We start from the raw sequence: 21914 nt of genomic DNA, 5'->3' as shown, positions 1-21914 counted from the left end.
TCCGAAGCTCCACCTCCCGTTTGTGGGTTTTTTTGTATCTTTTAGTGTTTTTTTCAGTTTTTGGCCGGCAGGGGATGCAGTTTTTAGGATAGCAGCACCAAACTTTCAGGGGTTGTTTGGGAGACTCTGCTGATGATACCATCCAGGTATGGTGAGGTTTGAATCAGGGGGTCCAAAGTTATGGACTCCCAAAGGGGGTTCCCCATCCCCATTGTTTCCAATGGGAACTAGTAGGAGATGGGGCAACACCTTTGAGGGTCCATAACTTTGGACCCCCAGAACCAAACGTCACCAAACCTGGGTGGTATCATCAGAATAGTATTCTTCTGATATCATCCAGGTTTGGTGAAGTTTGGTTCAGGGGGTCCAAAGTTATGGACTCTCAAAGGGGGTGCCCCATCCCCCATTGTTTCCAATGGAAGCTAATAGAAGATGGGGGCTACACCTTTGAGGGTACATAACTTTGGACCCCCTGAACCAAACTTCACCAAACCTGGGTGGTATCATCAGGGGAGTCTCCTAAAGATCAAGAACATTTGGTGCTGAAAGTTTGGTGCTGCTAGCTTAACAATTGCACCCCTGACAGCAGGAATCCTCCAAATTTCACAAGATTCTCCTTTTAAATCCACCCCTTCAGCATGGATTTAAAGGGAGAATGGGAGGTCCCCAGTTTAAACATTGAAAGTGATGCTGTTTCAGGGTGGGGGATAATACACCCCAAAACAGCACCACTTTCAATGTTGTTTTAACTGGGGACCCCAGATTCTCTCTTTAAGGTGGATTTAAAAGGAGAATCTGGGCTCCCTAGTTTAAACACCATTGAAAGTGATGCTGTTTGGGTGTGGATTCCAGCATCACAGGGGCCAGTCATGGGGGGGGGGGAGCAAAAAGATTTTGCACCAGGCTCCATTTTCCCTAGCTACACCTCTGCCCAGAGGGGAGGGCAGAAGGGACTGTTGGCTGGGAACTCAGTTAGGGGGGCGGGGGTTAGGGCAGGGGAGTCTGCCATCCCTGGCCTCAGAGAGCTGCTTTTATAAGCACTGAGGCTGGGGGTGGGGCTTGGGGGTGTGTGGCCATACCCCCAGGGGCAGGTGGGGGTATGGCCCCACCCTCGAACCCATCCATAAAAATCTATACCTACGTCACTGTTACAGTTGCCCGAGGCTGGCAACTGATGGGTGATGGGGAAGAGTAGGAACATGTCAGTGGTGTTATCCATGGCATGATGATGTCATTTTCCAGCATGACTTGGAAGTAGCATCATCACACTGGGAAGTGAGATTCTACTATCTATCTACAATTCTGTGATTTAAGCATAGAGTTTGGAGAAAATGCTACAGCATTGCCCAGTTCAATGACATCACTTCCAGGTTGCGCCAGGTCATATTGATTGCCCCTCCCCCAATTTTGCTGGGCATTTTTTTCCACTTCCCAATTGAGCAATGATGGGCAGAGGCAGTGGGGAGCAAGAAGTCTCCTGCCAAAGTGGAAAACCGTCTAAACCTGATTACCAGTCATCTATCAAGTATAAATCAACTGTCAGGTGTGAGATATTGAAATAAAATATGGAAGTGAAGCCTCAAATAAAATGGAAATGTAACACAGATACCAAATATTTTATAAATTTACATAAACCATGCTGTTAGCTTTTTATTACACAGAAGAGTCTGTGCACTTAAAATTAAAAAACAGAAGAAAGCTTAGAAGTGCTGAAGAAAACAATTTTGTAAGACATACCTCTCAAATGTCGCTACTAATGATTATACTGTCTTTCCCCCACAGATCCATAGAGCTGACGTCCTTAAGCAGGCATACTCAAAATCCTATTCAGGTCTATTCAGTGGGGCTTATTTCCAGGGAAGTGTTCTTAGAATTGCAATACTTGCATGTAGACATAACAACAAATGGAGGGTTTCTCTAATTTCTCCTCTGTCTGCCACATCCCAAACCATCCTGAAGAATTTTCTAACTCCCCAGAGTAATTTTTGAGAGGTACAGGAGCTGCAGTGCAAAGAGGAAGATGGCAACTCCTTATTTTGCAAGGAAAACTCCATGTGCAGCACTGTGAATACAATCCTTGGCAAGTAAGTCAAATTTAGCGAAATATAGGATGCTTCTCTTACTGCAAGATGCTTTGAAAAGATCAAATACAAAGCAAGAGAATAGCAAAATGTGAGATCAGAGATGGACTACAGCACTATTTAAGGCTGGGTTTTAATAAAAGAAATTTTATGTAATGTGGAATAACAAAATGACTCATACAGCTTAGTTTATGTACAGTTGGTTTTTAAAACAAAAGTTCAGGAAAGAAATAATTGTTCTGTTCCTTGCAGACCCTCACAAAGCCATGGCAGCAAAGCTACTGCCACTTTGTCTGTTTCTCATTGTTTAGCTTTGATGTTTTAATTATATCTAAAAACAGGTTATAATGGATTTTGTGATTAAAACAACATGTTCTTAGTAGCAGGAAAACAACAATTGGTTAGTCAACCAAAATAGCTCCACACTCATCTTTCAAGCTTAATAATATTCACTGTATGCTGCTCCTCCCTTAGAAAGAAGTCTCTTTGAGTCTCCAAGGGACTATTTGACATTATTTGTATTTCTTGCATAAATGTTACTAAATCCATTGAGGTGAATAGGGCAGTTGCTGAGAGTACACAACTCAAATCATTCTTTTTCTGTATCCCCATACATTTGCCAACTCTGGGTTAGATAATTCCTGAAGATTTGGTGGTAGAATCTGGGGATGGTGGAGTTTGGATAGGTGAGAGACCCAGATGCCATAGAGCCACTATCCAAAACAGCCATTTTCTCCAGGAGAACTGATCCCTGTAGTCTGGAGATCAATTGTAATTCTGGGAGATCTCCAGGCCCCAACTGGAAGTTGGCAGGCCTATGCCTTCCACCATAATTCCATGACTCCCTGGAGAATTCCAAAGTAATAACAGAAAAGATTTTCATTTTCCAGTCAAAGGTACTGTGGGACAGGAGAATAGGTCTTAAAATTGTATTTGATATTAAATAATAAGAAATGTATAAAACCAAAGATTCAAGAGGGTTTTCTCTATAAAGGCCAGCTGGTCAACAGTTACGCAGCAGAGAAGATTTTATCCCTAAGAAATTTATAACATCGGGATACAGGTTTAGAGACGTGAGAGAGAGCACAGCATAGACCTTTAAGGCATACCCAGTTATATAAGATGGGCTATGTGAATAAACACAGAAATGAAGAGACCAAAGGTTAGAATAGAGATGAATCTGATCAGATAATTGAAAATGTGTTTTTCTATAGTTTAATGAACACTGAAATGACAGTGAAATATACTAAAAGTATATATAACATGCATTCTACTACATATTATAATTGTCATAATCATTTTTAATCTTTTAAAGTGAATAAGATGTGGTGAAATCTGTATTGTTGAAGGCTTTCACGGCCAGATTCAACTGATTGTGGTGGGTTTTCCGGGCTATGTGGCCGTGGTCTGGTGGATCTTGTTCCTAACGTTTCGCCTGCATCTGTGGCTGGCATCTTCAGAGGTGTATCACAGAGGTAACAGACTTCCCTCTGTGATACACCTCTGAAGATGCCAGCCACAGATGCAGGTGAAACGTTAGGAACAAGTTGTTATGCTGCATATTGATCTTAATGTTTTTAGAGGTATTTTAAGTAATTTATTGGTTGTTATATTGTCTGTGTTGCGAACCGCCTACAGCCCTCTGGGGATGAGGCGGTCTATGAAGTCCAATGAAACAAATAAATAGATAAATGAATAGGAACAAGATCCACCAGATCACGGCCACATAGCCCAGAAAACCCACTACAACCAGAATGTGAAATCTGTTCACCCTGAAGATGTCTCTCCCTGGAAAATAACCTCACCCTTAGGAATGTTGGGAACTGTCTATCTTGATTGAAACCAAATATAGAATTCAGTTTATTGTCCCCTTGGCCTATGGGAAAGGACATGTAGCCTTGGGAAAAGGACAGAACTTTCCAGCTTTTGTGTAACAAGAATCAGACAAGCCAATCAGACAATCAGACAAAACTTCCCACTAGAGATTATATTACACATTTCCATTAACTAACATATTAACACTTTCAACTATTTACATCTTTACACAAATTAGTTACTAAAAAGAAAGAATGTTTATATCGCTGTTGATTCTTGAGCCAGTTCCTAAAGTAAGAAAGATTTCTCTTCCATCTCTTCTTCACTAATCTTGTACACCCCATGGCAGATGTTTACATTTTTTTACCTCTAAAAATTTCACTAACAATTCCCAACCTATTTTAAACTTTTCTAAATTTTGATATTTAATAAGCACTGATAACTTGTCTACAGTCATAAATTCTACCAGCTTTTGTTATCTATTTCTTTACGGTCAGAGTATGTACAGACTTCCATTCCTTGCTATCAAAATCCTTGCAGCTGCAACCATATATAATACTAACCTTTCAGTTTTTAAATTCACCACTGGATCTAGATTTCAGACCTCAATTTGATATTTTTACCTTATATGTTTTCATTTAATTGGAGATTTCAAACCAAAATTTCTTAGTTATTTTGCAGTCCCACCACCTCACATGCATAAATGTTCCTTTTGCATAATAACATTTCCAAAATACGTCAGACATGGTATATATTTTGGCTCGGCTTACAGGATACAAAAACGACTTATAAAACATTTTACAGAACTGTTCTTTCAAATTTATGGAACATGAAAATTTCAGACATCTTTCCAATTGTCCTTCTTCCTGCACCAACAAAGTGGTTGAAGAAAAGATGAACAATTTTGCTCATAGATGCACAGAATGTTATTATGAAATCACAAGATTACAATTTCACTTGGAAGAAACATTCAATTTTAAGGCTATTATTTTGGCAGTAGTGTGTTCAAGTAGATTTGATGCAACAAATCGTAAGAATGATTTGTAAAACATTTGAGCGATATCCTGTTTCACTAAAGAGAGATATTTCAAGGAGCTTCATCTTTCAGTGATTTATGCTGACCTGATGTGATGACAGAAGAGTTCACAGCCTTTCAGTAGGCTTAATCTACCTCTTTTAATGGTAGGAAACATGAATCAGGCACACAAGCTCACTCTGGTCATGCTTCAAACTGGTGAGCCTTTGTTCTTAAGGCACAGAAGACAGCTTTGAAGTTGGGGATAAAACTCCTCTAACAAACCATTACCAAAGAACAACCTTTTGATTATGATCTCATGAAAGTATAATCAATAACGTACATACATGAAAAGTGTGGCTAGAAGCAGAGGTCTTGTAACTGGACCTTTATTGGTTCCGCATGTTTCTCTACTGGCTTCAGCTTGCTCTCTTGTATAATAAATACCCCACCCCCGATTTAAACTTTTCTATAAAATAGATGGGACTTCAGCAGCTACTATCAGCCATGAACTTTTTCAGCTCATAAAGAAAGTTTTCATTGCATCTTAGGCATGAAGGACTTTTGGTGAAATCTAGCCTCCAACAGACTTCAACTGTTAATGAATATTCAGTGAAGTGAAATTCAAAAGGGTTTATAAAGCAATCCTTAGAAAATAAAGAAAGACCAAATATTAGAAGACCAAAGAAAGAAAGACCTACATTTGGGGAAATATATCTTACTATTAAGAACATACAAGCTAGAGAACTGCAATAAACTGCAGAAAAAGGGAACAATTTGATATTGATGAAAATGTTGAGATGATTAAAACTCAACACTTAATACTGTGCCATAGAACTGCTTCCAAGTAGTTCATATGAAAAGGTTTGATTTCCCTTTTATATATCTATCACAAGAAATTGGAGGCAGTGTTAAAATCCCATATAGGGATAAAATATTCTGTTTACTCACTTTTATACTCACTTATATCCATACTTTTTTAAAAATGAAAAACCCCAAACACTTTAACCTTTCATGCATCCATCTCTGCATCTTTTGATTGTCATTTTCTGCATCTTTTTCAATTTTGGATTAGTGTTTGGATTAGTGTATTATACTATATTTCAATTTGTATAAATTGTATAAAATTTGTACAATCTGTATAAAATATATAAAAGCATAATGGATGTTTTGCTTTTCATTTCATTAGTTACTTTGTTTGTTACTGCAGTTGGCTGAGTATATGTTTTCCTTTATTTATCATGAGTGCAATATATCTTTCCTAAATAGTTATAAATCAGTTCAAATGTTTGGTGATATGGTTGCCTCAATGGTACATCATTTTACTTCTATTAAATCTCATTTGCCTGCTGTTGCCCTTTCACCAGTGCAGTTTGAGAGGTCCTAGACTCTTTAGGCTGATATTTGGTGGGAAGGAGTTGTTTGTTGTAAAGCTGTACCCTAGCCTTCACTTTGACATGAAATCCTATGGGATGCATCCTACTCTTGTTCTCCATTCCTGAATTCAGTTTAAAAGCTGATCTTCAACTTTTGAGGGGAGGTTAAATACCAGCAGTCTGGTTCCACTATGCTTCATAGAACCCATTTTTTGCACAAACTCAATGTGTACCAAAGTATCCACAGCTCCTAACAAATCCAAGTATTTCATTCTAACACTCGCAAAATGTGTATTATCAGTCTTAACTGTTTTTTTAAATGCTACCTAGCAACTTACAATTGTCTTCCAGAACCATACACTTTGTACCAACACTGATCAGATTCTTGCCCTACCCTGTCTAAACAATCCTTCAACTTTTCCACAAAGTAAACAAATCACTATGTGGTCAATACACACATATTAAATCATCCATATTTTGGGGTGCTGTCTGGTTTCCGGGATGTATGGCCGTGTTCTAGCAGCATTCTCTACATCCCGGAAACCAAACAGCACCCCAGTGATTCCGGCCATGAAAGCCTTTGACAATACATCCATATTTTGTTTTTAACAATCAAATCTTCCACTACCAAGACTATCTCACACCAGAGATGCAGATTCAGCATGAAAGAAAACAAATCCTATATTTGAAATCATTTCCTACCACAGTCGAAGTCCTCCTGCCCAAAGATGAAAAGAACACTGATACACTTGAGTTCCCACAATACTTGCAGGCAAGAACGTGATTGAACTTTCTGATTGAACTTTCCATCTTTGGGAGAATCTTTTTTGTGCTTCATCCAGTGATAGTAGTGGATTTAGGGAGCTACAGAGATTTTCCTCCTAGGATCTCTTTCACTGCATCTTTCTTTTCTACTGCTTTCTTGTGCCCTTCTACTTGATTAAAAAACCCTTCTGTCAAAGTAAAATATTGGTTATCTTCAGAGTGAGGCACAGAAATTCCTAGGAACAAGGGAGCCACCTGATTGGCTGTGGCCTCCTGCATTCTGATTGAACAAGTAACTGCATGATACAGAGAGGGAGGAGGTTAAACTCATCAGTACATTCTGTGAGGCTTTTGGTCTGAAACATGCCTGATGTTGAGTGCTGCTTGCCTTAACTGTGTGAAAGATTAAACTCTGAGGAGAGTAGATCAGCCAAAGAGCATGACTAATTCTACTGATTATCAGCCTGAGTGCTGCATGAAAGCAATCATATTAAACAGATCAGCAAATATATACAGTCAAACCAATACTAAAAAATCTGAGGCCAGCCCAGCCTAGGAAACATGGACTGTATATATAGTGACACAAGGCAATGAACTAATTGGTATATGCAATTAGTTTGAAAGCAATCATACACAGACACTATATACTTGTGGAGTTTAGGGCCCATTCCACACGGGCCAATAAAAGCAGAGTGCAGTCAGTGTACACAAAATTGCTGTTGCCTCGGGGTGTTCAAATGGGCGGGCGTCCTGTAGACAGCTTGTGAATTGGCTGGGCCTCAGGCCTTCACATGGGGGTGCAGTGTGTTTAGTTTTGTTGGTTGCCAATTTCTGCATACACATGAAACCCAATTTCATGCACACATGAAACCACACAGCCACGTTGACATCCTGTGATACCCCAAGACGACCCTGTGCGCCTGCATGGCTATGCAGAAGTGAGCTGGGAATTTTAAAAAAATCCAGAAGCATGGATGGAATAGAAGCGCCTCCTGTCCGGCCATTCACTCGGCAACAGCGGCAGAATGGTGTTTTTAAAAAGAATTACTAGTTTAGCGATTCTCAAATACGCCAGTTTGGGGAAAATAGGACGTTGCAGCTTCGTTTTAGCAGCAGTGGATATGCGAAGTTTCCCCCCAAAATGGTGTTTTTACTGTCCTCACACTGCTGTTTTTGACCCATGTGGAATGGGCCTTTGTTTATGGGAGAGCTACGGTGAAGGCTACCTAAATCAGGATAAGAACTGTTTCTAAAAAGAGGAGAGTTCCAGAGTACCAGTGGGTCTGAAGTATAGGGATTTGTTTTAAGTTTACCTCAGTAAAGAGTTTGTTTTATTTTTGAGGGTTTTACCTAACTGTGAGGACTGTGTGAAGGTACAGTAAAAAAAATACCAAACCAGTGTTAAGTCCCATTTGTCTCTAATTAGAAAAGAAAAGTCACAAATACCAAGTCACAGTGTTAAGCCATATGCCAGAACATCTAAGCAAAGGAACTGTAGAAACTGGGAACCATCTATGAAACTAACATGTAAACAAAACTGAAGTAAGTAATCTTAAGTGCTGTGCTGAAGAAACCAAAAACTATAAGACTGTGTGCAAGCTCTCTTGTAACTAGTGTATAAATATTCATCTTACCTCCTACCTAGTTTAACTCATTCAATCCATCTCCAAGTTGTAATTCTTGTTTTACCATCTCTTGTCTGTTTAATCTGTTATTCTGGTTAAGTTAAAATCTGCCTCAAGTATTTATTTTATTCGTACTGTTGTGAAGGGAATGCTTGTGAAAAAGAGAAATAAAAATCAATGGACATCCTTCACCTTCTGGGTGTAAACAGGCAGAGGAAAAATGCTTTCTACCTTATGTTACCATCAGTCCCTGAAGGGAAAAAGGCAGGAAAAAGGAAAAAGGCAAGAAAAAACAGAGTGGCTTCTCAGCCTGAAGGATTATAGAAGGTGTAATAGGGGGTGTGTATTGCACCTTTGTTTGTCCTTCAGTGGCTTTTTCTGCACAGCACAAATAAAGCATCTTGCAGATGTAATTAAAAGAACCACTGTCAGTTATTTTGTCTGCAAGCATGGAAAAATAAAGCACTGCCAAAGAAAACAGTTCTTTTTCCCATCATTTTCTGCAACTCTGACTCCTGCTGAGTTTCCCATGGATGTTTCATCTGCTTGCATTGCAGCAGCCTGCCATTTCAGCTTTTAAAGTAGGTTTGCCTGGTGATTCTGCACACATGTCACCCCCCCCCCCTTTTTTGTTTTGTTTTCAATGAAGTGTCTTTGGTGGAAAAAAACAAAAGTGAGAGCTTTGAAACTGGGTGGGAGAAATAAGATGTTTCCTGAGCTCCCCACAGCAAGCAGGAAATGTCTTATAACCATCTTGGGGAAAAATATCGCTAGTTTAGTGTTTTCAAAATACAATGGGTTGAACTGAAATAAAATGTCCTGAAGACGTCTTGCTTCTTTTCACGTTCTCAATAAATTTTATTTGTGCTATGCAGAAAAAGTCAGTGTCTTGTCTTCCCAACAGCTGCATTTTCTTGCCTACTGTTTCAGTTGTGGCCTCTACCAGATTGACAGCTGAAGCCTTCAACAATGAGGGAAAGTTGGGGAGTGTTATCCCCATGTGGTGGAGAAGGAGGCAATTCCATCTGCTTGTCTGTCCTGCAGCAGCAGAGTTTCTGGAAACAGCCATTCATTCATTCGTTCGTTCGTTCGTTCGTTCGTTCGTTTTATATCCCGCCCTATCCCTGAAGGGCTCTAGCTCAGAGAACCAAGAAACTGGCTCATTTTTTGCTATTGTGCCCCCTACCAACTCACCAGACTTCTTCTACATGGTCTTCAGGGGAAGTTGGAAAGCTGAACTGATGGGAGAAAATAGCTCCCCAGTGCAGGAGCCCAGGAGGGATGAGAGTTTGTTGCTCTGCCAGGCTTTCAGGACTAGTTAGAACCATTTGTCTCTAATTAGAAAAGAAAAAAGAGCCTTTTTACCTTTGAGGAAAAGATAAAATGAGGGCTCTCATTCCCTCAACCCCCCAGCACTAAAAAAACCAAAATAAAAACCAAACAAAAAAAATCCTAATGACTTCAGAGGCTTTTTACAGAGGAAAAAAGCAAACATTTATTATGGTTTGTGGTGGGTTTTCCAGGCTGCATGGCCGTGGTCTGGTGGATCTTGTTTCTAACGTTTCGCCTGCATCTGTGGCTGGCATCTTCAGAGATCTATCACAGAGGGAAGTCTATTACACACTATGTGTGACACAGTGTGTAACAGACTTCCCTCTGTGATACACCTCTGAAGATGTTGTTATCAGATGTTGGGCTGATTGTTAAGATTTCAGTTGGTCATAGAGTTCTTAATGCTTTAAAATACAATAGACTTTCAAGATGTTTACAATAGACTTTCAAAATGTTTCACAGATTTAACCCAAGCAAGCACTGAGGGGTTCAAGTGTTAATTCTGATGCCTGAAAAATAAACATTCTTCCTTCAGACTTCCTAAAGTCTAGGATCATCTCACAGTATTTGAAATATGGTAAGTTAGAACTCAGCTTTACTTTATTAGGCAACTAGACAATTCATTATCATAAACCCTATGATATTCAGTCCATTGGCCAAAGTGATTTGTATAGCCATTTTGAGAAACTCATGCTATATATAGTTGCATGTGGTCTAGTTAGAATTAAAGGGTTATCTATCTATATATATATATATATATGAGGGTTATCTATATATATAAAAATCTATCAGTGCGTTTTTCTGCTGACAGGTAATCTCCCAAACTACTGGCCCGATTGCTTTGAAATTTTCACACAACGTCGCATTCGCGTGCAGCCAGGTTTCCATACTGTTTCCACACCTCCTGATGTGTACATGTCACAACTGTGCCAGTTATTGTGTACATGCCACACCTGTGACAGTTGGAACCACAGTTCTGTTCCGCAACAGCACCATCTGCTGGCCGTCAAAGCAACACCCTCTGATACAAGGGAAACAATCATGCCTTCCTTGAAAACCGCTGCCATCTGGGGTGAAAGGGATGGGGTCCGCCATCTGGACATGGCACACCCACCGTAGCAGAGGAAGGGGAAGGCGAGGGAGGGTCCGGGGGTTTGCTGGACCAAACGCTATGAAATTTGAACACAACGTACCTCATGCCTCCCAGCATTTTAAGCTAGGTAATTCGCCTGCAAGGGAAGGGAGTGAAAGGGACATGGCCCACTCACCCTAGCAGAGGAAGGGGAACATTAGGGAGGGACGGGGTGGGGTGCCATGCAAGGGAACGGGAGAGAGGGAGGGGAGCGAGGGGCCCCTTTCCCTCCCCTCCTTTGCAAGCATTGTGCAATGACACATGTTCGAACTGTTCGTTTCCCCTTTTCTTTCTTTTCCACTTTACCAGACTGAGCCACAGCAATGCGTGGCCGGGCCCGCTAGTTTCTTAAAAGCAACATGAAAAGAACCAGTATCTCTACTACATTGGAAATGACACTGTAGCTACAATTGACTAAACTGTGTTGATGTCTGAGAGGGATTATCCAACCAGAGGTATATGAGAAAGAAAGAGGGGGATAGAAAAAGAGGAATGGTTTCTAAGCATGGCCAAGTGGCAGGGCTGATGGGAATTGTAGTCCATGAACATCTGGGGGGCCATAGTTTGAAGACCCCTGATGTAACATAACATGGATCAGCAAAAGCCCTGGCTCGTAACCCAGAAATAAGTCATCAATCATCAGTGAATAAAGGAACTAATTCAAAGATTGGCAGGGCAATCCTAGTTCCTTCATTAACTTCATTGAACTTAAGACCAGTTTAATTCTGCATAGGATAGCACTCTAAATGACTGTAGTGAAGTCCCAGGTTGACCTGCACATCTCAGGAGATCTGCAGCACTGCAGCAAACACTGTGAATATATTGAGTGTGATTATTACATTACTTGCAAAAGAATATACAATGACAAGGAATAAATGCCATTCAAAAATTATGACTGGGAAATAACACTCATATCCAAACACCATTCAAATATAACATCTAAAGAATCTTCTTCAGTTACAAACAGCAGTTGAAAAAAAAGTTCTGTCCTCTTATGAAGATATTCATTGCCATAAATAAAAATGACATATAGATTTTTTAAATTTAAATGATAATAATTTAAAAACTATATAAAAAAGAATTTTATTTCAGAGATTTCTGTCTTGCAACCTGGAGTTCTACAGAGCGAGGACATATGGGGCAGCTGTGAGTGACAGAATGAAAATCCAGCAATGATGTCACACCTCTCCCAATTCAAGAGATTCCAGATTTTCAATGGAAGCAACATCAGTCAGGTTTTCCACAGAGTTTCTGAGAATTCCTAGTCTGGTTTGTGTGTGTGTGTGTGTGTGTAATATCATGCTGTCAGTCCAATAGCCATTTTTAAATATTCTTTCTCTCACACTGCTACATTGAGCAATGGTAAAAAAAAGAGGTGCTAGGGCTGAAGATCTTCCACATGACTAGCTACCCTACTATTGCTATGTAGAGGAATATGTAGGTATATGGGATCCTTGTGTATGGAACATTTTCTAGTTCAAGTTTTTATTTGTTTATATAGTATGTTATGGTTTGCTATGGTTCACAGATATTACTGTATATGATATTGTGTATATACACAATATTGTGTATATGACCAATTTTTAAGAGAAGATGAGATGCAGATAACAAAGTTTAATAATAACAGTTTTGGTGTACAGCAGCCATATAGCCTACACCAGCTGAATTGCTTGCTACAATTACTGTAAAATTTCTGCCTCACTTTTTAAAAGCCAAAACTAGACATCTAATGGAATTTTAATGTATGTTTGCTCAATATGGGCAAAGAAGAGTTCTCTTTCAGTGATATATCTCTGATTATCCTGGAGAATTTTGTTGTACAGTAATAAATTGTGATATTAGATTAATCTAAACTTCCTCTATGCCCTTGATCCTATCTAGCTGACAGACAAGCAGCCTCATCCAATGGGCCAGGGGCCTGACTGCAGTGCTGCAGCCCAGAGACGTTGGGGCCAAACGGCGCCCGGAGCCAAAAAACCCTCCAGGTGCCCATCCCTGGCACGGAGCACCACTTACTCACGAGTTGGGCTACAGTCACTCTTCCCAGCTCAGCAGCTGGGGCGCCAGTTTCTCTGGCATCCTGGCTGCTGGGCAAGAAGGGGAGTTGACGGCAGCCCCTCTTCCCAGCAAAGCAGCTGGCTGTAGCCTGCGCCCAGCTCGGATCTCACCTGGATCCAAGCTGGGTGCAGGCTGCAGTCGCCCCCTCCCTACCTCCATCAGATATCCCGCAGGGCTTCCAATAAAGGTGGGGAGAGCAAGTCCAGCTTCAGCCTGCGCCCAGCTCGGATCCCGGCTGGATCTAAGCTGGGTGCAGGTTGCAGCCGCCCCCTCCCCACCTCCGTCAGATACCCCATGGGGCCTCCAATAAAGGTGGGGAGGGCAAGCTTGGCTGCAGCCTGAGCTGGGATCAGAGCCTGACAGGTTCCGAACCGGTGCAGGATGCTGCTGCCCCCTCCCCTCTCCCTCGGCCTGGCAGCAGGGATGCATGGGGGCGAGGCCAAGGGACTTTGTCCTCCCTGCCTTTGCCCTGGGACGATGTGGGCAGGGCCGATGAAGGGCGAAGTCTGACTCTCTGGTCACGTGAGGGGCCAATTTTGCATCCCCACGTAACTGGATTGGTTGTGCCCTAGGCAAATATGTTTCTGCTGCAGCAGGGCCAGGTTGTCACTCCCATGGAGCTTCCCAGCAGCAAGGGAAGGCTTGAAATACAAAAAAGTCCCTCTGTTGCCAGGAATCCCCCCTGGGATTAATAGGCTTATGCACCTTTTTGGTGGTGTAAGTCTTAAGCCCAGGCCAATGGCAGCAATGACTGGGAGAGAGCTGACTCGCATTGGCTCCTCCCCTGGCCCAATCCCAGACTGCCTTTGCTCACTGATGGTGGCCATGGGAGCGTAGGGATGCTGGTGCCACATCCAGCACCATGGCCCACTTCCAGGGAGGGCTGCAGTGGCCACATGTCAGCAAGTCCCCCCAGGAAGGGCAAATCTGCTGGTGTGGCTGCTTGCTGGTCCCACTTCTTTGGATGGGGGTGTTATTCATGGTTTCCTATTACACAAATTAAGCTGTTTAAAAGTTCTTGCACTTTCTAAACTTATATTAAAATTGGGACATTAATAAACATATAGATTATTGTTGGGAGTATATATAATGTTAATTCTGCCCCAAAATGAGGTATTCAGTTTTGAACCGGTATCCATTTTTGCTTTGATTTTCAGAAATAAGTGGAGTAAAATTGCATTTGAATAGATCTTTATTATCTATTAACTCCTATTTAATTTCCCCTCAATTTAACTTCATAGCATAAATGTCCTCGAATATGTTTATTAACCTTAAAAAACATTATATTTATTTATTTATTTATTTATATTTCAAATTTATAGGCCGCCTCTTCCCCAAGGGGCTCGAGGCGGCTTCCAACATGGCTGTTCTCTGACAGCAGCTCCAACAGCATAAATTAACACATTTAAAATCCAGCATAAATTAACACATTTAAAATCCAGCAACAATCATATACAATTTAAACAATAAACCAATAAAACGGTAAAAACGGGCGCCCAATCCCAAGGCTAAAAGGGAGAATTAAATAATAGAAGAGGAAAAAGGGGGGAGCGGCGGCCCCAGATAGAATCAACAGTGGGCCCGACCGAAATAACAAGGGATGGAGAATGGCAGCCTCAGTTTCAATTCCGATGTTTCAGTGGGGGGCAGTAAAACCGCGGCCAGCCTCTCCAAAAGCCCGGTGGAATAGCTCTGTTTTGCAGGCCCTGCGGAACTCACCAAGGTCCCGCAGGGCCCGGACTGATGGAGGTAGAGCATTCCACCATATGTATAACCAGATACTGCCCCATACTCATCAAGTATGTTTTAATCTTTTTTCAGATTGTAGTTGGTCACTTAGAAATATAATAATGTCATCTGAATATAAATTAAACTTATAGTGATGTGTTTGTGTCAAGTACTGTCAAGTAGTAGCTGACTTGTGGCAACCCGGTAAGGTTTTCAAGGGAAGACACATTCAGAGGTGGTTTGCCTTCCTCTACATATCAACCATGGTATTCCTTGGTAGTCTCCTATCCAAATATTAACCATGGCTTCTAAACTGGACCATCCAGGTTAGGGGCCTGTGATATATCTTTATTTTACATCCTGAATCTCTTCTGACTGCTTCACCATCTAAGCCAGTGGTTCTCAACCTTCCTAATGCCGCAACCCTTTAATACAGTCCCTTATGTTGTGGTGACCCCCAACCCTAACACTTATCCATTTTACAGATGGAGAACACTGATGCAGAGAGTCTTAGGCAACCCCTAAGAAAGGGTCGTTTGACCCTCAAAGTGGTCGCAACCCACAGGTTGAGAAGTGCCGATCTAAGCGAAAGGCTCAATTGTTAGTGCATAGCAAAGCAGACAGGAACAGTATAAGGCCTTCTCTGTGTGCACAGCTTACCACAGATGTTCCTAGTGGTCAAACCTTGTATCTTGGAAATGTTTTCTGTGAAATCATTCTGCATACCTCCATAACCCTTGCCTCTTCACACACTACTGCTGAAAATGCATTATTCTGAATGGTGGTGGGATGTCATCCGTGATGCAGAAGAAAATGTATTATTCTGAATGGTGGTGGGATATCATCCGTGATGCAGAAGAACAATTCTTGTCCCTTTTTTCTTTTTTGCAAACAGTGTTATGGTGCACTTACATTGGAAAGCAATTAAAAAAAATGTCTCAGCCTCCAGTTAAGAACATAAGAACATAAGAACTAGCCAGCTGGATCAGACCAGAGTCCATCTAGTCCAGCATTCTGCTACTCGCAGTGGCCCACCAGGTGCCTTTGGGAGCTCACATGCAGGATGTGAAAGCAATGGCCTTCTGCTGCTGCTGCTCCTGAGCACCTGGTCTGCTAAGGCATTTGCAATCTGAGATCAATGAGGATCAAGATTGGTAGCCATAGATCGACTTCTCCTCCATAAATCTGTCCAAGCCCTTTTTAAAGCTATCCAGGTTAGTGGCCATCACCACCTCCTGTGGCAGCATATTCCAAACACCAATCACACGTTGTGTGAAGAAGTGTTTCCTTTTATTAGTCCTAATTCTTCCCCCCAGCATTTTCAATGAATGCCCCCTGGTTCTAGTATTGTGAGAAAGAGAGAAAAATTTCTCTCTGTCAACATTTTCTACCCCGTGCATAATTTTATAGACTTCAATCATATCCCCCCTCAGACGTCTCCTTTCCAAACTAAAGAGTCCCAAACGCTGCAGCCTCTCCTCATAAGGAAGGTGCTCCAATCCTTCAATCATCCTCGTTGCCCTTCTCTGCACTTTTTCTATCTCTTCGATATCCTTTTTGAGATGCGGCGACCAGAACTGAACACAGTACTCCAAGTGCGGTCGCACCACTGCTTTATATAAGGGCATGACAATCCTTGCAGTTTTATTACCAACTCCTTTCCTAATTATCCCCAGCATAGAGTTTGCCTTTTTCACAGCTGCCATGCATTGAGTTGACATTCCCATGGAACTATCAACTAAGACGCCCAAATCCCTTTCCTGGTCTGTGACTGAAAGCACTGACCCCTGTAGCGTGTATGTGAAGTTTGGATTTTTTGCCCCTATGTGCATCACTTTACATTTTGCTACATTGAACTGCATTTGGCATTTCTTAGCCCACTCACCTAATTTATCAAGGTCCACTTGGAGCTCTTCGCAATCCTTTGTGGTTCTCACCACCCTACATAATTTGGTACCTCAGTTCTACCTCTGAGAATTACCCACACAAAATGGAAGCACCCCCCCCCCCCCAAAAAAAAAACAGTACTGTAGCAAATGCCATTACCTGGAGTTAAGAAACATGTAGCAACCCCCTAAACACATTTTTCTGCCAAGTCAGAGCTGCAGTAACATACAATTTCACTTGCTCCTAACTGCTGACACAGTGTATCTTCACCTCAACATTACATTGCTAACTCTATATGGAATTGATAAAGCCGATTCACTAGCTCCTCCTCCTTTGTATGTGTGCCTGAACATTAACATTGCTATGTGAAATTGACGAAGCTGATCCAATCGCCCCTTCTTTTTCATATCTGTGCTTGAATGGTGGATTCCACACAGCAAAAATATAATGTCTTTAGGATGTTATGAAAGGATCCGTTTTGGAAGGTCGTGTTCCCGAAGCATGGGAGACCACAACCATTGCCAGTCAAAACGGATCTTTTCCCCCACCTGCTGAACAGAGTTCTTGTCAGCTTCACAGTGGCGCCCACCATTTTGTGTGCTGCAACAGATTCTCCATGGAGATTCCCCATGGAGGTTTCCTCTGCTTGCAGCTCATCCATTTGCTATTTCACTGTAAAAAGTAGATGAATAGAGTTTGTTTAGCCTAGCAGTCCCAGGCACATATTGTTTTTCCCTTTTTTTGTTTTTGTTTTGAGGGGGATGTCTGCGAAGCTAGAGCAACACAAATGTCCATACTGCAGGTTCACAGAGCTTACCAGCCTGGACGCAATGAAGCACATGACTGCTGCAACACTTTGTTGACTCAGTGCATTCTGATCCTTGGACTGGTCTTCTGATGCTGAAATTGCTTGACGGACTCCAGGGCAGATTCCGTGTAGGCAAAAAACAGCGGTGTGAAAATAGTGTGAAAACGGTGTAAAAATGGTTTAAAAGGGTGTAAAAGGGTTTACAACATTTTCACACCACTGTTTTTGGCCTATGCAGAATCCGCCTTTGACTAGACTCAGTTCCCTGCTGTAACTTGTTACCTCTGCCTGGCAGTCCAACCCGGGACAGTATAAAATGCTATAGAACCCTGGTTCTTCCTTAATGAAGTAGTCACAATTTTATTGCTTTTAAAAATTCACTGTATTATCAAAGGCCGTTTCCGCACGAATGGGCCAACCCGACGACGCTAGGACCGTCCGCATGGACGGTCCTAGAAAGAGCCGGGCAGCCGGCACTGCGGAGCGCTGGCACCCGGGCGACCCGGCGTGTCCCCGGGCCTCCAGCGCGTTGCCAAGGCCTGGGGACACACCCCCTGGCCCTGCGCGCCTGCTCCAGCAGCGCAGGGCGGGGGGTGTGTCCCCAGGCCTCGGCGACGCGCCGGAGGCCTGGGGACAAGGTAATTACAGGGAGGGAGTGGGGGGGGAAGAGCTGGGAAGCCGCTGCTGTTCGCATGGCAGCGGCTTCCAGCCGGTGTTTCCCAACAAGTGTGCTTCCAAGCGCACTGGGAAAACGCCGGCGTCGGGACGGGCGGCCGGCATGAGGGCGGCACGGCTGCGACGCAGCTGCGCCCCCTGTGCGAACGGCAGCCTGGGGACGGCATTTTTGCCGTCCCCAAGCCGCCGTTCATGGCCCATGTGGAAAGGGCCAAAGAGTTTTCCTGGTCTTTCTTCCTGATCAAAATATTTCTAGTGAGTAAATAAGATATTTTTCTGGATTTTGTCCTTATTCATTTGTCCTTATTTTTCTGGATTTTGTCCTTATTTAGCTCATTTATAAAGTTATCAGAGACGTGTTTTATTTATCCTTGCCAATAATTTAATTTTCTTCAAATAGATAACTTTCCTTTTCTTTTTTCTAAGTCATAATGTTAAAAAATATCTCTTTTCCAAAGGCCTTACTAGTTTCCCAGATGCCTATTGTTGTATTGATCTAGAAAACAGTTGTAACTTGTCTCAGAACTTGAATCTGTCATGCCTGTTCATGGTTCCAGTCATCGGATTTAAGTATCCAAAGGTCTGGCTGATATTGCTTTGAGAAAATAAGATTCTGTTTTCTGTTTTCTGTTTTCTATTTACAGAAAAACAGTGCCACAAACTCTTTTGCCTTAATAATACTAATTTTTAAAATAATAATACAACAATAATTATAATATAATAATATACAATATAATACCATATAATATGTATTATTTATGTATTATATAATGTATAAATAATATATAATATAATAATCATACTTAATACAAACTAATATAACATTTAAACACTAGTTTAAACATCAACTGTAGTCAATATTCTTAGTTCTTAATTGTCCAGTAAAAAATTAAATGTCACATTTGCGAGGTAAATATAAATGTTATTTCCCAGTTATTGATAATTTTGCGTTGCGTTTATTCATTGTCATTTTTGCAAATAATGCAATAATCACACTGAACATATTCACGGTATTTGCTGTTAGACAATACTGTAGTTCCTCTTTATTCATTTGTCATCTCAGAGGAGCAGCTTCCTTTGTACTGGATGAAACCTTTTCAGTGGCCTTGGGCTGTGATAGCTGTTAATAATGCCATACCATTTAGCACAACTAGTGTGTCCACAACCCATCCGTAGGTGTAGAAAACTGCTTCTGGATTAGAGTGACCACATCCTTTTGTTTAATTAAAGTAAAAGGCACCTCTGATAGTACTGTCACTGCTTGTCTACTATGTGGATCATGGCACTGTCCATAAGAAAACAGCAGCCTGGATTGCTTTCCAATTAAGCAAGCATATCGCACACTCTTTAGTGATGTATGCACACCACTTCAGCTCATTTATTTCAAGCTTTCTCTATCAATAAACATGGCCTTGAAATTTCAAAGCAAAGGCATCATCAGTTCCCTTTCATCCAGATCTCTTTCTCTGCCAAGACTCTTGAAAATAAAAGAAGGGTACTAATTAAATTCAGCAGGGTGAAAAGGAAAATAAGCTGAATGTAACGAGATGCTAAAGTCACTGCAGCCCAGAAGTCTCAGTTTCCCTTGGTGGCCTCAAATGTGCACAGAAGAATTCTCAGTAGGCGTCTTATAGGATCTGACAGGAGAACCCTTAGCAAAAAGTAAACATTTACCCAACACCGCATTCTAGAATCTCTCAGCATGCAAAAGAAAAATTCTCTCTCTCTCCAAAATTGGGGTCCATGGGTGAAACTTGCTTAGGGACAAAGCAAGCAATGGGGTGAATATTGAACATCTTATGAGGCAAAAACCTAGATTGTTACTACCTTGTGCAATAACAAACATAAAACTGAGTGGATTATTCCTAACAGTAAACTGGTTTATCATTTTATTTGTTAGTATTTGTTAATTCCAACCATTTCCTGTATTAAATAAGGCTACTGAGAGGTACAGCAGGAAAGCTATATTTGTGGAGACAAACTAAAGGCAAAGTGTGGGTGATCTTTTTTAATTGGAGTGAATTTTTTGCTCTCCAGTTGCCCTTAAGGCTATGTCATGGCTGATTTTGAAACAATATTTAAATTAATTAGTATATGCATATAAGCAAGGACTGGTATTAATTTTTCTAAGAGAAGTGAGAAATTTTACTATTAAGGAGAGAATGATGGTCATCTCATTCAAGCCCATTTCTTCTGAACTTATTTGATAAATTGAAGAAAGAATTTAGTACATTTAGCACATTTTCAAAGCAAATTCATTTGAGGACTGCTTCCAAGAAAATAAGTTTAGAACAGAGTTGTTACTTTTTGTATTATATGTGGTTAGCATTATATTACTTTTATTTTACAGTGCACAGCATGCGTACTACCAACTTTTACTGTGTTACCAGTTGTGTTCTGGTATGTGATTCTTAACACCTGCTGTCTCATGGAATTCAGGGTATGCCCAAGTAAAATGTTACAGTATCTATTGCAAGACATTTTAAAGGTGACAGATTTCAGTTTGAATACCAACACTTTGGGTTGGATGCAGACTAGATTTTCCATTAATGGAAGCCCTTCTGTCAACTGAGTAGATGTTTTCTGATTGTTCCATTCAACTGCAGCCCATTGATCTCCCCAAAATGTTGTTCTTGGCAAAAGGTAAAGGGGATGACAGCACCACTTCAGGCCTCAGTAGGCTTTAGTAGGAGAGAGGAAACAGAGGAGTTCCATCCCTTTGATGGAAATGCCTTCTCTTAACAGAAACTTTGGATTCAAGCCCCTGGGTAGATTCTCAGTTTTTGCCCAAAATAAACTGTTTATACAAACAGCAAATTGGGAGAAATTCCCACTACACAATTAAAGAACCCAGTTCCTGCCAAAAGAAAGAAGGAAAAATGAACCAATGTGCTTTCTACACATAATTCCTGATATGTGCATTTTGGGTCTTGATTAGCAAAGATAATTCTTTTATAACTTTCATAACTGGGGCCTGATTTATTCATTAACTGTAGGAGGCTTATAATTTTTAAGCAGAAGGTGACTTTCTTTCACACAAACAATCAGATATTTTACATGTTTCCTTTGTGACAATTTCTTCTTGAAGGTGTGTGATTTCACGCAAGCTGTTTTTTTGGCCGAAGTAGACAATATTCTTGAGCTCACTTTAATCATGAAGTGGGAACCTTCTAAAACTAGCCAGTGCTTCCTGTAGTATTCACACTCAGAACAATGGTTCTATGTGTTAATGTCTTTCTAGTTCTATTCCTCTTCTAACTGGTAATGTGCCCCTTGTAACAGATATTCAGTTGCCTTGTCCTGTTTCTTTGATTCCACTATAATAATAATTGGGAAGTACATTTAACTTCTACAAGCTTTATCAGCAACAAATTGCAATCAGAAAACTTTGTTGTTGTTGTTGTTTTTAAACTTAAACAAGTTGCCAGTAGAAAATCATGCAGTGGTAGCCACTTAATTTGCCAGTAGATACCATCAGAAATGTCTGGGTATAATTATTATTTTTTTACACTAAGCTCTAGAATGATCAAGAACTCATAATTGGTTGGTGCTGAAATCTGTCATCTGAGCTGCAAATATGGAGGCTGGTCCATTAGGCAAATGAGACAGTGTCCCAT

The 21914-nt window shown here is 41.1% G+C and overlaps 1 protein-coding gene across 1 annotated transcript in view; it reads right to left on the bottom strand.

Moving 5' to 3' along the window:
• Nucleotides 1-21914, bottom strand: part of WIF1 (WNT inhibitory factor 1) — a 62357-nt gene that overhangs the window by 27428 nt on the left and 13015 nt on the right. The gene's annotated exons all lie outside the window — the stretch shown is intronic.

The sequence above is a fragment of the Sphaerodactylus townsendi genome, linkage group LG06 (assembly GCF_021028975.2).
Source record: "Sphaerodactylus townsendi isolate TG3544 linkage group LG06, MPM_Stown_v2.3, whole genome shotgun sequence".
NCBI lineage: Eukaryota > Metazoa > Chordata > Lepidosauria > Squamata > Sphaerodactylidae > Sphaerodactylus > Sphaerodactylus townsendi.
This window is presented reverse-complemented; position numbering and strand designations above follow the sequence as displayed.